This window comes from Salvelinus namaycush, unplaced genomic scaffold, assembly GCF_016432855.1.
Source record: "Salvelinus namaycush isolate Seneca unplaced genomic scaffold, SaNama_1.0 Scaffold209, whole genome shotgun sequence".
NCBI lineage: Eukaryota > Metazoa > Chordata > Actinopteri > Salmoniformes > Salmonidae > Salvelinus > Salvelinus namaycush.
In genome coordinates this window covers 236,715-254,166 of record NW_024058886.1, presented here as the reverse complement: position 1 = coordinate 254,166, position 17,452 = coordinate 236,715, and the positions used below count along the sequence as shown (strand labels likewise).

Below are 17,452 nucleotides of genomic sequence, written 5' to 3'. Positions count from 1 at the left end.
GAACTCATATCTAATCACTTGAGCATCGTTTACCCTGTGTTACATCTGCTACCTTTCCTGGTTTGTAATGAACTCATTAGGGGTTCAAGCAGTAAAACCATATTATGTTTCTTCTGGTTCATCATCATTGTTATTATACCGGTTCTTCCTGTGAGGAACATTAACATGCAGATTCCCGTGAAATGGTAAGGCAGAGAAGGTTGCAACTTGCCGTGATGCTAGAGGCCCCATTGTCCACACCCTCTAATGCAATGCCATGCCAATTGTTCACAAGGTACCGCTATATCAGGTTATTGGAATTGCAAACTTTGATGACCTAGTGTCCTGAAATTCAGTGCATACTGTCGGTCCCTCTTCTCACAAGGAAAACATTTGCCTCAAGGACCCATAAGGTCCGCCATGATGGATTTTCCACCATTTTGGATTTTGTGAAAAACACTTAAATTACATCTCCTCCGGGAACCACTGGGCCGATCTCGATGAACCTTGACATATGGAATCTGTGGATGAAGGTCTCACCAACGCAATACTTTCCAGACTAGTATGTTAAACAACATGACCAATAGACATTCATGTGGATGTGGTCTGGCACATTTAACGCATATAAATCAGTCACAGATATTAGTAAGACAGCGTTGATGGAAACAGGAAATCCCCGTATAATTTCATAAATGTAGGAAAAACAATTTGTTAGTTTGACATGGTGGGATCTTTTTGTGTCGATGAAATTAATAATTTGCGAGAAATGGCAATAGAAATGCCTTTTATACACAAATATTGATGCAATAGCCGTCATATTGAAGTAAACTTGGAGTCACGCCATGATATGATATGTTGTACTACTACTATTATGACGTGGGAAAGCTTATAGTCACATACACTATATTTACAGAAGTATGTGGACACCTCTTCAAATTAGTAGATTCTGCTATTTCAGTCACACCTGTTGCTGACAGGTGTATACAATTCAGCACACCTCTCCATAGACAAACATTGCCAGTAGAATGGCCTTACTGAAGAGCTCAATGACTTTCAACGTGGCACCGTCACAGGATGCCACCTTTCCAACAAGCCAGTTGGTCAAATGTCTGCCCTGCTAGAGCTGCGCCGGTCAACTGTAAGTGCTGTTCCTGTGAAGTGGAAATGTCTAGGAGCAACAATGGCTCAGCCTCTTAGTGGTAGACCACACAAGCTCACAGAACAGGACCGCCAAGTGCTGAAGAGCGTAAAAATCATCTGTCTTCAGTTGCAACACTCACTTGCGAGTTCCAAACTGCCTCAATGTCACCACAAGAATTGCTCGTCGTGAGTTTCACAAAATGGGTTTCCGTGGCCGAGCAGCTGCACACAAGCCTAAGATCACCATGTGCAATGCCAAGCGTCAGCTGGAGTGGTGTAAAATAAGTTCTGATGAGTTTCACGATGATCGACGGTAATGAGCTTCACTGTGAACGACGGTGATGAGCTTCACGGTGATGGAGGGTGATGAGCTTCACGGTGATGGACGGTGATGAGCTTCACGGTGATGGACGGTGATGAGCTTCACGGTGATGGACGGTGATGAGCTTCACGGTGATGGACGGTGATGAGCTTCACGGTGATGAGCTTCACGGTGATGGACGGTGATGAGCTTCACGGTGATGGACGGTGATGAGCTTCACGGTGATGGAGGGTGATGAGCTTCACAGTGATGGACGGTGATGAGATGGACGGTGATGGACGGTGATGGACGGTGATGAACGGTGATGAGCTTCACGGTGATGGAGGGTGATGGATGGTGATGGACGGTGATGGAGGGTGATGGACGGTGGTGGACGGTGATGGAGGGTGATGAGCTTCATGATGATAAGCTTGGTATTATGGTATTATTTGAATGCTGTTGACATGATGATCGATGCTTGGCTGCCAAATATAACATTTTAATTCAATTGATCTTATCTATATCCCATCTCATAACCCACCCTGCACACTTTATCAGTGAACTGTTGTCTAGAGATCATGAGCCTAAAACAGATTGGGCAAGTGTGTGATTTATCACACCAGTTTTTGTGACAAAACCATCCACAGAGTTGAAAATGTGATGGAAACCCATTTAACTTGTATTTTTTATTTGGTACAGGGGAACTTAACCACAAAAGTGTTTTCTATGTGCGCTATGTCATCACACAAAGCCTTTTATCTGCAACAAGTCTGTTTGATGGAAGCACACCTTTTGTGGGATAGATTTTAGAATATTCACATGAAAATCTATTGCCAATTGGATGGAAACCTAGCTAAAGAGAGAGAAAAAGACATCGAAAGATCAAATCAAAAAGAGCGAGAGAGAGGGAACGGGAGAGAGAGAGAGAGAACGGGAGAGAGAGAGAGAGAACGGGAGAGAGAGAGAGAGAACGGGAGAGAGAGAGAGAGAGAACGGGAGATGTAGAGAGAGAGAGAACGGGAGATGGAGAGAGAGAGAGAACGGGAGATGGAGAGAGAGAGAGAACGGGAGAGGGAGAGAGAGAGAGAACGGGAGAGGGAGAGAGAGAGAGAACGGGAGAGGGAGAGAGAGAGAGAACGGGAGAGGGAGAGAGAGAGAGAACGGGGGAGAGAGAGAGAGAGAGAGAACGGGAGAGGGAGAGAGAGAGAGAACGGGGGAGAGAGAGAGAGAGAACGGGAGAGGGAGAGAGAGAGAGAACGAGAGAGAGAGAGAACGGGAGAGGGAGAGAGAGAGAGAACGGGAGAGGGAGAGAGAACGGGAGAGGGAGAGAGAACGGGAGAGAGAACGGGAGAGGGAGAGAGAGAGAGAACAGGAGAGAGAGAGAGAACGGGAGAGAGAGAGAGAGAGAGAGAGAACGGGAGAGGGAGAGAGAGAGAGAAGGGGAGAGGGAGAGAGAGAGAGAGGGAGAGAGAGAGAGAAGGGGAGAGGGAGAGAGAGAGAGAAGGGGAGAGGGAGAGAGAGAGAGAAGGGGAGAGGGAGAGAGAGAGAGAGAGAAGGGGAGAGGGAGAGAGAGAGAGAGAGAGAAGGGGAGAGGGAGAGAGAGAGAGAGAGAACGGGAGAGGAGAGAGAGAACGGGAGAGGAGAGAGAGAACGGGAGAGGAGAGAGAGAACGGGAGAGGAGAGAGAGAACGGGAGAGGAGAGAGAGAACGGGAGAGGAGAGAGAGAACGGGAGAGGAGAGAGAGAACGGGAGAGGAGAGAGAGAACGGGAGAACGGGAGAGAGAGAGAACGGGAGAACGGAGAGAGAACGGGAGAGAGAGAGAACGGGAGAGAGAGAGAACGGGAGAACAGAGAGAGAACGGGAGAGAGAGAGAACGGGAGAGAGAGAGAACGGGAGAGAGAGAGAACGGGAGAGAGAGAGAACGGGAGAGAGAGAGCGCGGGAGAGAGAGAGAGAGAGAGAGATGTCGGTATAGATGAAACGCACAGTGCTATTTTTAGACGACATACAGTTGCTTTGCTTTTTTGAATTGCCTTGTTGTCAAGAGTTAAAACGTAGTGTTGTTCGATAACAATGAAGATGTTTGATGCTTAAAGCACTCGTTCATTTCCCTCCCAACCGATTCTCAGCCCAGTGTAGGTTACTGGTGTGTGCCTACTTACCAAATGTTACCCTACTGGCAGGTTGACGTTTCTTGTCATGAATCTTGCCCCGTAGATAGATCCGAGCGATATCTCTTTCGTAGGCCAGCTGCAAAGTAAAACATTGTTGGAAAAGATGTATGAAAACAAATGATGAGCTTTTGGATCTTCATTTTAAGGCTAGGATTAGGCGTTAGGCTTAGCAGTGAGATTTAAGGTTAGGTTTAAAATCCGATTTCATGACTTTGTTGCTGTGCCAGATAGTGACCATTCTGCAGAGCTGCCTCCAGCGCAAGGGAAACGCCTGCCCTAGTCCTTATATAGTGCACAACTGTAGTCCACAACAGACGTAGAGGCCCGGGTCAACAGACGTAGTGGATCGGGTCAACAGACGTAGAGGCCCGGGTCAACAGTAGTCCACCTTTAAGAGAATATGGTTTCGTTTGGGACTGTGTCCTATTCACCAGTTAAAAGATGAAGTCAATGTACTCTGTATCTTAAATAATGTAATATATATATATATATATATAATCACATCACTCGCAGTTGGCATCAGTTTTCAAACAAACAAGTTAACAGCTGCTGAAGAGAAAAACATGTCTTTCGAGAAATCAATTTGGCTAATTCCCTCTTGATGTTTCAACAGTAAGTATAAGGTGAGTTGTATACTGAACCAAAATATAAACACAACATGCAAAAATTTCAAAATGTTCATAGAAGGAAACCAGTCAATTGAAATAATAAATTCATTCATTTTCTAGATTTCACATGACTATGCAGGGGTGTAGCCATGGGTGGGCTTGGGAGGATATAGGCCCACCCACTTGGGAGTCAGGCCCACCCACTGGGAAGTCAGGCCCACCCAATCAGAAATAGTTTTTCCCGACAAAGGGCTTTATTACAGACAGAAATAGAAATACTCCTCAGAACCCCCCCCCCCCCCCCCCCCCCCCTCCTTAGACGATCCCGCAGGTTTAGAAGCGTCCAGGGCTGGCGTGGTTACACGTGGTCTGCGGTTGTGAGGCTGGTTGGATGTACTGCCAAATTCTCAAAAATGACGCTGGAGGCGGCTAATGGTAGAGAAATGAACATTACATTTTCTGTCAACAGCTCTGTTGGACATTCCTGCAGTCAGCATGCAAATTGCACGCTCCCTCAACTTGAGACATCTGTGGCATTTAGAGTGGCCTTTTATTGTCCTCAGCACAAGGTGCACCTGTGTAATGATCATGCTGTTTAATCAGCTTATTGATATGCCACACCTGTCAGGTGGATGGATTATCTTGACAAGTGAGAAATGCTTAATAACAGGGACATAAAGAACTATGTGCAAAAATTCATTGTGAAATAATCTTTTGTGTATATGCAACATTTCTGGCATCTTTTATTCCATCTCATGAAAAATGGGACCAACACTTTAAATGTTGCATTTATATTTTTGTCCAGAAATAGTTTTCAGAGCGAAAGCTGAGCATTTGTAAAATAATAAGTTGGCCATGAGGTGTCCAAGGATGAAGGATCAAAGGATTACATGAAGTAAAAGTCGAGGAAATCATTTTTTATTAATTCATACTAATTTCCAAAATGAACTGAGACATTTGTGAGTCACTAAACCATTGTAATTCCGCTTATGTACAGCTTTCATGCTGTGAAAGTTAATGAATTAATCAAGTAGGATATATAAAGTGTATCGGGCTCTGCTCTCGGTGTGTGATAAGTGAAGGTGGCTATTATTGAGATGAGAGCAAGAGGTACTTTTACTGTATGTGCTGCGAGCTGTGAATGTTACATTAATGAAGGTCTTTGTACGTCTCAGTCAGGGCGCTTTATTTTCTACTATTGCTCTTAATTGCACTCCAGTAGGAATGGAAATGTCAAGGTCCCCTGAGAGAGAGAGAGAGAGAGAGAGTGAGGGAGAGAGAGAGTCTCTCCTCCTCCTGTCCTTGGCTCCAGGATGAAAAGCTGAATGAGACAGAAGGCGTGTAATGGTTGTTGGATAAGAGGAACAGCACTGTTCATTTCCTTTTTTAAAGTCTCTGTGTTCCAAATGACACACTCTTCCCTATATAAAGTGCACTACTTTTGACCAGAGCCCATAGAGCGCTGGTAAACAGTAGTGTACTATATATGAAAATGTTTGCAATTAGGAATGCACTACAAGCATTTCGCTACACTCAAATTAACATCTGCTAACCATGTGTATGTGACAAATACGATTTGATTAGATTTTTTTTTAGATGAGTAATTATGAAAACTGTCAAAGCAGTCTGACTGTAAATGAAAGGTGCACGTTCCCTCAGATGAAAGGTGCACGTTCCCTCAGATGAAAGGTGCACGTTCCCACAGATGAAAGGTGCACGTTCCCTCAGATGAAAGGTGCACGTTCCCACAGATGAAAGGTGCACGTTCCCTCAGATGAAAGGTGCACGTTCCCTCAGATGAAATGTGCACGTTCCCTCAGATGAAATGTGCACGTTCCCTCAGATGAAAGGTGCACGTTCCCTCAGATGAAAGGTGCACGTTCCCTCAGATGAAAGGTGCACGTTCCCTCAGATGAAAGGTGCACGTTCCCTCAGATGAAAGGTGCACGTTCCCTCAGATGAAAGGTGCACGTTCCATCAGATGAAAGGTGCACGTTCCCTCAGATGAAAGGTGCACGTTCCATCAGATGAAAGGTGCACGTTCCCTCAGATGAAAGGTGCACGTTCCCTCAGATGAAAGGTGCACGTTCCATCAGATGAAAGGTGCACGTTCCCTCAGATGAAAGGTGCACGTTCCCTCAGATGAAAGGTGCACGTTCCCTCAGATGAAAGGTGCACGTTCCCTCAGATGAAAGGTGCACGTTCCATCAGATGAAAGGTGCACGTTCCCTCAGATGAAAGGTGCACGTTCCATCAGATGAAAGGTGCACGTTCCCTCAGATGAAAGGTGCACGTTCCCTCAGATGAAAGGTGCACGTTCCCTCAGATGAAAGGTGCACGTTCCCTCAGATGAAAGGTGCACGTTCCCTCAGATGAAAGGTGCACGTTCCCTCAGATGAAAGGTGCACGTTCCCTCAGATGAAAGGTGCACGTTCCCTCAGATGAAAGGTGCACGTTCCCTCAGATGAAAGGTGCACGTTCCATCAGATGAAATGTGCACGTTCCATCAGATGAAAGGTGCACGTTCCCTCAGATGAAAGGTGCACGTTCCCTCAGATGAAAGGTGCACGTTCCCTCAGATGAAAGGTGCACGTTCCCTCAGATGAAAGGTGCACGTTCCCTCAGATGAAAGGTGCACGTTCCCTCAGATGAAAGGTGCACGTTCCCTCAGATGAAAGGTGCACGTTCCCTCAGATCAGCGGGGAAGAACGTGAGTCTTACAGGACCTTACAGTCTAGTGCTACGGAGTCATTATTCAGGATCAACACTACCTTTTGTCATGCTTTCTTAATAAAGTGGAGGCCAATTCAACTGAGACACATTGTTTCTGCCTATATAACTTTTAAAGCACATTGTCCTCTTCCTGACAGACTATATAGTGCACTACTAGGGCTCCAGTATAGCACAACACTGGGAAAAACACTAGACCTGGATTCAATGAATTCTGCATGATATCTGGTTCTAGAAGCATGATATCTGGTTCTAGAAGCATGACATCTGGTTCTAGAAGCATGACATCTGGTTCTAGAAGCATGACATCTGGTTCTAGAAGCATGACATCTGGTTCTAGAAGCATGATTTCTGGTTCTAGATGGTTCTAGAAGTTCAGAAAACAAGTGGAGTAGTTAACATACACATTTGATCTCTCATTCTCTTTCTCTTCCCCCACGTTTGAAAAACTAAAACTATAATGAAACTATTGTCTTTGAATCCCAAATAAAATAATAAACATTATGAATTATGTTGATTTTCAGTTTTTTGTTTTCTAAACTTTGGGCAAAAATTAAATGAGGTTTTCAAGCTTTTATTTCTAATGGGGATATCACTATCTACCTAGTCTAGACAGATATCACTATCTACCTAGTCTAGACAGATATCACTATCTACCTAGTCTAGACAGACAGATATCACTATCTACCTAGTCTAGACATACAGATATCACTATCACTCTAGTCTAGACAGATATCACTGTCTACCTAGTCTAGACAGATATCACTATCTACCTAGTCTAGACAGATATCACTATCTACCTAGTCTAGACAGATATCACTATCACTCTAGTCTAGACAGATATCACTATCTACCTAGTCTAGACAGATATCACTATCTACCTAGTCTAGACAGATATCACTATATACCTAGTCTAGACAGATTTCACTATCTACCTAGTCTAGACAGATATCACTGTCTACCTAGTCTAGACAGATATCACTGTCTACCTAGTCTAGACAGATATCACTATCACTCTAGTCTAGACAGATATCACTATCACTCTAGTCTAGACAGATATCACTATCACTCTAGTCTAGACAGATATCACTATCTACCTAGTCTAGACAGATATCACTATATACCTAGTCTAGACAGATATCACTTTCTACCTAGTCTAGACAGACAGATATCACTATCTACCTAGACAGACAGACAGATATCACTATCTACCTAGTCTAGACAGATATCACTATCTACCTAGTCTAGACAGATATCACTGTCTACCTAGTCTAGACAGACAGATATCACTATCTACCTAGTCTAGACAGACATATATCACTATCTACCTAGACAGACATATATCACTATCTACCTAGTCTAGACATACACTGCTCAAAAAAATAAAGGGAACACTTAAACAACACAATGTAACTCCAAGTCAATCACACTTCTGTGAAATCAAACTGTCCACTTAGGAAGCAACACTGATTGACAATAAATTTCACATGCTGTTGTGCAAATGGAATAGACAAAAGGTGGAAATTATAGGCAATTAGCAAGACACCCCCAATAAAGGAGTGATTCTGCAGGTGGTGACCACAGACCACTTCTCAGTTCCTATGCTTCCTGGCTGATGTTTTGGTCACTTTTGAATGCTGGCGGTGCTCTCACTCTAGTGGTAGCATGAGACGGAGTCTACAACCCACACAAGTGGCTCAGGTAGTGCAGCTCATCCAGGATGGCACATCAATGCGAGCTGTGGCAAGAAGGTTTGCTGTGTCTGTCAGCGTAGTGTCCAGAGCATGGAGGCGCTACCAGGAGACAGGCCAGTACATCAGGAGACGTGGAGGAGGCCGTAGGAGGGCAACAACCCAGCAGCAGGACCGCTACCTCCGCCTTTGTGCAAGGAGGAGCACTGCCAGAGCCCTGCAAAATGACCTCCAGCAGGCCACAAATGTGCATGTGTCAGCATATGGTCTCACAAGGGCTCTGAGGATCTCATCTCGGTACCTAATGGCAGTCAGGCTACCTCTGGCGAGCACATGGAGGGCTGTGCGGCCCCACAAAGAAATGCCACCCCACACCATGACTGACCCACCGCCAAACCGGTCATGCTGGAGGATGTTGCAGGCAGCAGAACGTTCTCCACGGCGTCTCCAGACTCTGTCACGTCTGTCACATGTGCTCATGTGCTCAGTGTGAACCTGCTTTCATCTGTGAAGAGCACAGGACGCCAGTGGCGAATTTGCCAATCTTGGTGTTCTCTGGCAAATGCCAAACGTCCTGCACGGTGTTGGGCTGTAAGCACAACCCCCACCTGTGGACGTCGGGCCCTCATACCACCCTCATGGAGTCTGTTTCTGACCGTTTGAGCAGACACATGCACATTTGTGGCCTGCTGGAGGTCATTTTGCAGGGCTCTGGCAGTGCTCCACCTGCTCCTCCTTACACAAAGGCGGAGGTAGCGGTCCTGCTGCTGGGTTGTTGCCCTCCTACGGCCTCCTCCACGTCTCCTGATGTACTGGCCTGTCTCCTGGTAGCGCCTCCATGCTCTGGACACTACGCTAACAGACACAGCAAACCTTCTTGCCACAGCTCGCATTGATGTGCCATCCTGGATGAGCTGCACTACCTGAGCCACTTGTGTGGGTTGTAGACTCCGTCTCAAGCTACCACTAGAGTGAGAGCACCGCCAGCATTCAAAAGTGACCAAAACATCAGCCAGGAAGCATAGGAACTGATAAGTGGTCTGTGGTCACCACCTGCAGAATCACTCCTTTATTGGGGGTGTTTTGCTAATTGCCTATAATTTCCACCTTTTGTCTATTCCATTTGCACAACAGCATGTGAAATGTATTGTCAATCAGTGTTGCTTCCTAAGTGGACAGTTTGATTTCACAGAAGTGTGATTGACTTGGAGTTACATTGTGTTGTTTAAGTGTTCCCTTTATTTTTTGAGCAGTGTATATCACTATCTACCTAGTCTAGACAGATATCACTATCTACCTAGTCTAGACAGACAGATATCACTATCTACCTAGTCTAGACAGACAGATATCACTATCTACCTAGTCTAGACATACAGATATCACTATCTACCTAGTCTAGACAGATATCACTTTCTACCTAGTCTAGACAGACAGATATCACTATCTACCTAGTCTAGACAGATATCACTGTCTACCTAGTCTAGACATATATCACTATCTACCTAGTCTAGACAGATATCACTATCTACCTAGTCTAGACAGACAGATATCACTATCTACCTAGTCTAGACAGACAGATATCACTATCACTCTAGTCTAGACAGATATCACTATCACTCTAGTCTAGACAGATATCACTATCTACCTAGTCTAGACAGATATCACTATCACTCTAGTCTAGACAGATATCACTATCACTCTAGTCTAGACAGATATCACTATCACTCTAGTCTAGACATATATCACTATCACTCTAGTCTAGACATATATCACTATCACTCTAGTCTAGACATATATCACTATCACTCTAGTCTAGACATATATCACTATCACTCTAGTCTAGACAGATATCACTATCACTCTAGTCTAGACAGATATCACTATCTACCTAGTCTAGACAGATATCACTATCTACCTAGTCTAGACAGATATCACTATCTACCTAGTCTAGACATACAGATATCACTATCACTCTAGTCTAGACAGATATCACTATCTACCTAGTCTAGACAGATATCACTATCACTCTAGTCTAGACAGATATCACTATCTACCTAGTCTAGACAGATATCACTATCTACCTAGTCTAGACAGATATCACTATCTACCTAGTCTAGACAGATATCACTATCTACCTAGTCTAGACATACAGATATCACTATCACTCTAGTCTAGACAGATATCACTATCTACCTAGTCTAGACAGATATCACTATCTACCTAGTCTAGACAGATATCACTATATACCTCGTCTAGACAGACATCACTATCTACCTAGTCTAGACAGATATCACTATCTACCTAGTCTAGACAGACAGATATCACTTTCTACCTAGTCTAGACAGACAGATATCACTATCTACCTAGTCTAGACAGATATCACTATCTACCTAGTCTAGACAGATATCACTATCTACCTAGTCTAGACAGACAGATATCACTATCTACCTAGTCTAGACAGATATCACTATCTACCTAGTCTAGACAGACAGATATCACTATCTACCTAGTCTAGACAGATATCACTATCTACCTAGTCTAGACAGACAGATACCACTATCACTCTAGTCTAGACAGATATCACTATCTACCTAGTCTAGACAGATATCACTATCTACCTAGTCTAGACAGACAGATATCACTGTCTACCTAGTCTAGACAGACATCACTATCACTCTAGTCTAGACAGACATCACTATCACTCTAGTCTAGACAGATATCACTGTCTACCTAGTCTAGACAGATATCACTATCTACCTAGTCTAGACAGATATCACTATCTACCTAGTCTAGACATATATCACTATCTACCTAGTCTAGACAGATATCACTATCTACCTAGTCTAGACAGATATCACTATCTACCTAGTCTAGACAGACAGATATCACTATCTACCTAGTCTAGACATATATCACTATCTACCTAGTCTAGACATATATCACTATCTACCTAGTCTAGACAGATATCACTATCTACCTAGTCTAGACATATATCACTATCTACCTAGTCTAGACAGACATATATCACTATCTACCTAGTCTAGACAGACAGATATCACTATCTACCTAGTCTAGACAGATATCACTATCTACCTAGTCTAGACAGATATCACTATCTACCTAGTCTAGACAGACAGATATCACTATCTACCTAGTCTAGACATATATCACTATCTACCTAGTCTAGACAGACAGATATCACTATCTACCTAGTCTAGACAGATATCACTATCTACCTAGTCTAGACAGATATCACTATCTACCTAGTCTAGACAGATATCACTATCTACCTAGTCTAGACAGACAGATATCACTGTCTACCTAGTCTAGACAGATATCACTATCTACCTAGTCTAGACAGACAGATATCACTATCTACCTAGTCTAGACAGATATCACTATCTACCTAGTCTAGACAGACAGATATCACTATCTACCTAGTCTAGACAGATATCACTATCTACCTAGTCTAGACATATATCACTATCTACCTAGTCTAGACATATATCACTATCTACCTAGTCTAGACAGACAGATATCACTATCTACCTAGTCTAGACAGACAGATATCACTATCTACCTAGTCTAGACAGATATCACTATCTACCTAGTCTAGACAGACAGATATCACTATCTACCTAGTCTAGACAGACAGATATCACTATCTACCTAGTCTAGACAGACAGATATCGCTATCTACCTAGTCTAGACAGATATCGCTATCTACCTAGTCTAGACAGACAGATATCACTATCTACCTAGTCTAGACAGACAGATATCACTATCTACCTAGTCTAGACAGACAGATATCACTATCTACCTAGTCTAGACAGATATCACTATCTACCTAGTCTAGACAGACAGATATCACTATCTACCTAGGCTAGACAGACAGATATCACTATCTACCTAGTCTAGACAGATATCACTATCTACCTAGTCTAGACAGACAGATATCACTATCTACCTAGTCTAGACAGACAGATATCACTATCTACCTAGTCTAGACAGACAGATATCACTATCTACCTAGTCTAGACAGATATCACTATCTACCTAGTCTAGACAGACAGATATCACTATCTACCTAGTCTAGACAGATATCACTATCTACCTAGTGTAGACAGACAGATATCACTATCTATCTAGTCTAGACAGACATATATCACTATCTACCTAGTCTAGACAGACAGATATCACTATCTACCTAGTCTAGACAGATATCACTGTCTACCTAGTCTAGACAGATATCACTGTCTACCTAGTCTAGACAGACAGACATCCCACAATGCCTTCTAATGGTTCACCACAGAAATAATTCCCCGGAACACAAGGTAGTAGAACCATATCGCCACAGAGTTTCTAAACTACTAAAACATATTTGATATTGCCGTACAGTGGCAAGAAAAAGTATGTGAACCATTTGGAATTATCTGGATTTCTGCATAAGTTGGTCATACAATTTGATCTGCTCTTCATCTAAGTCACAACAACAGACAACCACAGTCTGCTTAAACTAATAACACACCAATTATTGTATTTTTCTTGTCTATATTGAATACATCATTTAAACATTCACAGTGTAAGTTGGAAAAAGTATGTGAACCCCTAGGCTAATGACTAATGACCAAAAGCTAATTGGAGGCAGGAGTCCGCTAACCTGGAGTACAATCATTGAGATCAGATTGGAGATGTTGGTTAGAGCTGCCTTGCCCTATAAAAAACACTCACAAAATGTGAGTTTGTTATTCACAAGATGCATTGCCTGATGTGAACCATGCCTTGAACAAAAGAGATCTCAGAATACCCAAGATATAAGAATTGCTGACTTGCATAAAGCTGGAAAGGGTTACAAAAGTAACTCTAAAAGCCTTGATGTTCATCAGTCCACGGTAAGAAAAATTGTCTATAAATGGAGAAAGTTCAGCACTGTTGCTACTCTCCCTGGGAGTGTCCATCCTGCAAAGATGACTGCAAAGAGCACAGCTCAGAATGCTCAATAAGGTTAAGAAGAATGTTAGACTGTCAGCCAAAGACTTCTCTACCGCTCTAATCTCAGGAACATGCTAACATCTCTGTTGACGAGTCTACAATACTTAAAACACTAAACAAGAATGGTGTTCATGGGAAGACACCACAGAAGAAGCCACTGCTGTCCAAAAAAAAATAATTCTGCACGTCTGAAGTTCGCAAAAGAGCAGCTGGATGTTCCACAGCGCTACTGGCAAAATATTCTGTGGACAGATGAAACTACAGTTGAGTTGTTTGGAAGGAACACACAACACTATGTGTGGAGAAAAAAAGGCACAGCACACCAACATCAAAACCTCATCTCAACTGTAAAGTATGGTGGAGGGAGCATCATGGTTTGGGGCTGCTTTGCTGCCTCAGGGCCTGGAAAAGCTTGCTATCATCGACGGAAAAAATGAATTCCCAAGTTTATCAAGACATTTTGCAGGAGAATGTAAGGCTATCTGTCCGCCAAATTGAAGCTCAACAGAAGTTGGGTAGTGCAGCAGGACAACGACCCAAAACACAGAAGTAAATCAACAACAGAATGGCTTCAACAGAAGAAAATACACCTTCCGGAGTGGCCCAGTCAGAGTACTGACCTCAACCCGATTGAGAAGCTGTGGTATGACCTCGTGAGCAGTTAACACCAGACATCCCAAGAATATTGCTGAACTGATATAGTTTTGTGTAGAGTAATGGTCCAAAATTCCTCCTGACCGTTGTGCAGGTCTGAACCGCAACTACAGAAAACGTTTGTTTGAGGTTATTGCTGCCAAAAGAGGGTCAACCCGTTATTAAATCCAAGGGTTCACATACTTTTCCCCACCCTGCTCTGTGAATGTTTACCCGGTGTGTTCAATAAAGACATAAAAACGTATAATTGTTTGTGTGTTATTAGTTTTTAAGCAGACTGTGTTTGTCTGTTGTTGTGACCTGGATGAAGATCAGATCGACCAATCAATGCAGAAGAACATGAACACGTCCAGGTGATGGAGTTGTAGACAAAACTCCTGGAACACAGACAGGAAAACGCAGCACATTGCCGCCCCGTGTTCCCAGGTGATATTTATTAACAACGTTTCAACCCTGTAGGTCTTCATCAGGGATCCATATACCAGGTGGGGGGGGTGGAAGGTCCGATATATAGGAGCAGTACTCCGTGACATCACTTCCTGAAACAGGAGGTAAAAAATAATAATTTATAACGTAGTTTCACAATATTAACATTCAATGTATCAAAATATATGATCCTACACAGGGAATGTGACAGTAATATACATACAATATTCAATTAGGATTTAAAACATTTTTTTTTTGGACATATTGAAAATATAAAAAAATGGTTTCACGTCCAACTCCTGGTTAAGGCCAAGAGGAGACCATGTGTCGGTACTGTGATTCCCTTTGAAGACGTTTCCTCTCAATGTCCCCCCCCCCCCCCCCCCCCTGCATGACATCTTGACCATTTCTATTCCAATGTATCTCAGAGAACTAATAGGATGTCCAGCTTGTACAAAATGAGCAGCAACCGGATGTTTTTGTCTCACCTGTCCGTATATTGCTGCGGTGCTCACTGATCCGTGTCTTAAGGCTTCTACGGGGTTTTCCCTATGTAAGATTTAATTTATGCAGAAGTCCAGGTAATTCCAAAGGGTTCACATACGTTTTCTTGCCACTTTAGCTAGCCAGCGTAATGACTTAGCCATCATCTAACACAATGTACACTTAATGTCTTCAAATAGAAAAGGTTCAAGACACGCCCTGAGAGGCAGAGTGATGTATGTCGTGGATGTACAGAACGCTATCCCGGTTAAAACTAGACTTTTCCCTACGACTACTGTAAAGCATGGGAGGAGACTGTTATACCCATCTCTGTGGGAGATGACTTGCCACTGGAAGTTTGCGAAAAGTGTTGAACTGTTCTTCAAACTCTTCTTAGCGGTTAAGAGCGTTGGGCCAGTAACCGAAAGGTAGCTGGTTTGAATCCTCGAGCCGACTAAGTGAAAAATCTGCAGATGCGCCCTTGAGCAAGGCACTTAACCCTTATTTCTCCTGTTAGTCGTTCTGGATAAGAGTGTCGGCTAAATGAGACCATCTGCTAATTCCATGAAGATGTATAGAGATCGCAACGTTGTATCTGTGCCATTATGGCACCTGTGAAAGCATGGGCAGCGCCAGTGAGTCTATCTCTAATATATACATTTAAACATTATTTTAAAACGATTTAAATATAATACGTAGAAATGTTGTGGGACTATAGTAGATGAAGAATCAATATTTTTTTTAGATTTGAGTATTTATTTGGTCATTATGTTAGTATATTGTGTATGTTTGTAATAGTGTGTTATATGTGGAAATGTGTTCGTATTATAAATTGTATTTTAATGTTTTAAGGACTCTTGGAAGATTAGTTCAAATGGGGACTAAAAGAGATCCAAATAAAATCTCCATTTTAAAGTAGTTCTTCTATTGGTAATATTGATGGCTGCGATGGAGTCTTAAAACACATTGTTTCTTTCTATGGCTGTCATATAGCTTAAATCCATTTACAACTTGACAAATCAGTTTGAAGCACAAGACAATGCTCCGCTCATTGACTGATCGATCCCAACCCATAGGAATCCCCCACCCCAGTGGACTACTTTAAAATGGTCGAAGCCCTGAATGGCAATGGACTTGCAAAAGCTGGTTATTTCCATGTAATGATCTTCATGGAACAGGGAAGCACGTCACTGCCTTATCCGGTGACGTCACTGCCTTATCCTGTGACGTCACTGCCTTATCCGGTGACGCCACTGCCTTATCCGGTGACGCCACTGCCTTTTCCGGTTGTTGCCCTAGCGCCATCACCCCCCACCGGACACAAAACAGTAGCAATCTAGCGAGAGGTTGTTTTTAATGAGTGCGATTTTCAAGTGGTTTGTTTGCGTTATCTGCCTTCACTAAAGTAGAGCGGTACTAGGAGAACCCTAGAGAGTAAACAGGAGAGTAGAGGTACTAGGAGAACCCTAGAGAGTAAACAGGAGAGTAGAGAGGTACTAGGAGAACCCTAGAGAGTAAACAGGAGAGTAGAGATACTAGGAGAACCCTAGAGAGTAAACAGGAGAGTAGAGAGGTACTAGGAGAACCCTAGAGAGTAAACAGGAGAGTAGAGAGGTACTAGGAGAACCCTAGAGAGTAAACAGGAGAGTAGAGAGGTACTAGGAGAACCCTAGAGAGTAAACAGGAGAGTAGAGAGGAACTAGGAGAACCCTAGAGAGTAAACAGGAGAGTAGAGAGGTATTAGGAGAACCCTAGAGAGTAAACAGGAGAGTAGAGGTACTAGGAGAACCCTAGAGAGTAAACAGGAGAGTAGAGAGGTACTAGGAGAACCCTAGAGAGTAAACAGGAGAGTAGAGGTACTAGGAGAACCCTAGAGAGTAAACAGGAGAGTAGAGGTACTAGGAGAACCCTAGAGAGTAAACAGGAGAGTAGAGAGGTATTAGGAGAACCCTAGAGAGTAAACAGGAGAGTAGAGGTACTAGGAGAACCCTAGAGAGAAGAGGCAGAATGGCACCCTATTCCTATTAAATTGCAATATTTTTGACCAGTGTTTTTTGTTAAAAGTAGGGCACTGTAAAGGGATTAGGGTGTCTTTTAGCAAGCAGACTCAGTGTAAGCAAGCGGAGCCAGGAGTGATTGAGTCTACTGCCACCATCTCACCCTGATGCACCTCCCACCCTACCCATGCTGCCTCCCCAACCTGCTTCCCTCCCATCCTCCCTCCTTCAGCATCCTCCCAGCCTACCTTCCACTTTCCTTCCTCCCTACCTGTCC

The 17,452-nt window shown here is 43.3% G+C and overlaps 1 protein-coding gene across 1 annotated transcript in view; it reads left to right on the top strand.

The window, feature by feature from the left end:
* Window positions 1-17,452, top strand: part of LOC120038132 (1,4-alpha-glucan-branching enzyme-like) — a 56,788-nt gene that overhangs the window by 12,973 nt on the left and 26,363 nt on the right. The window lies entirely within an intron of this gene.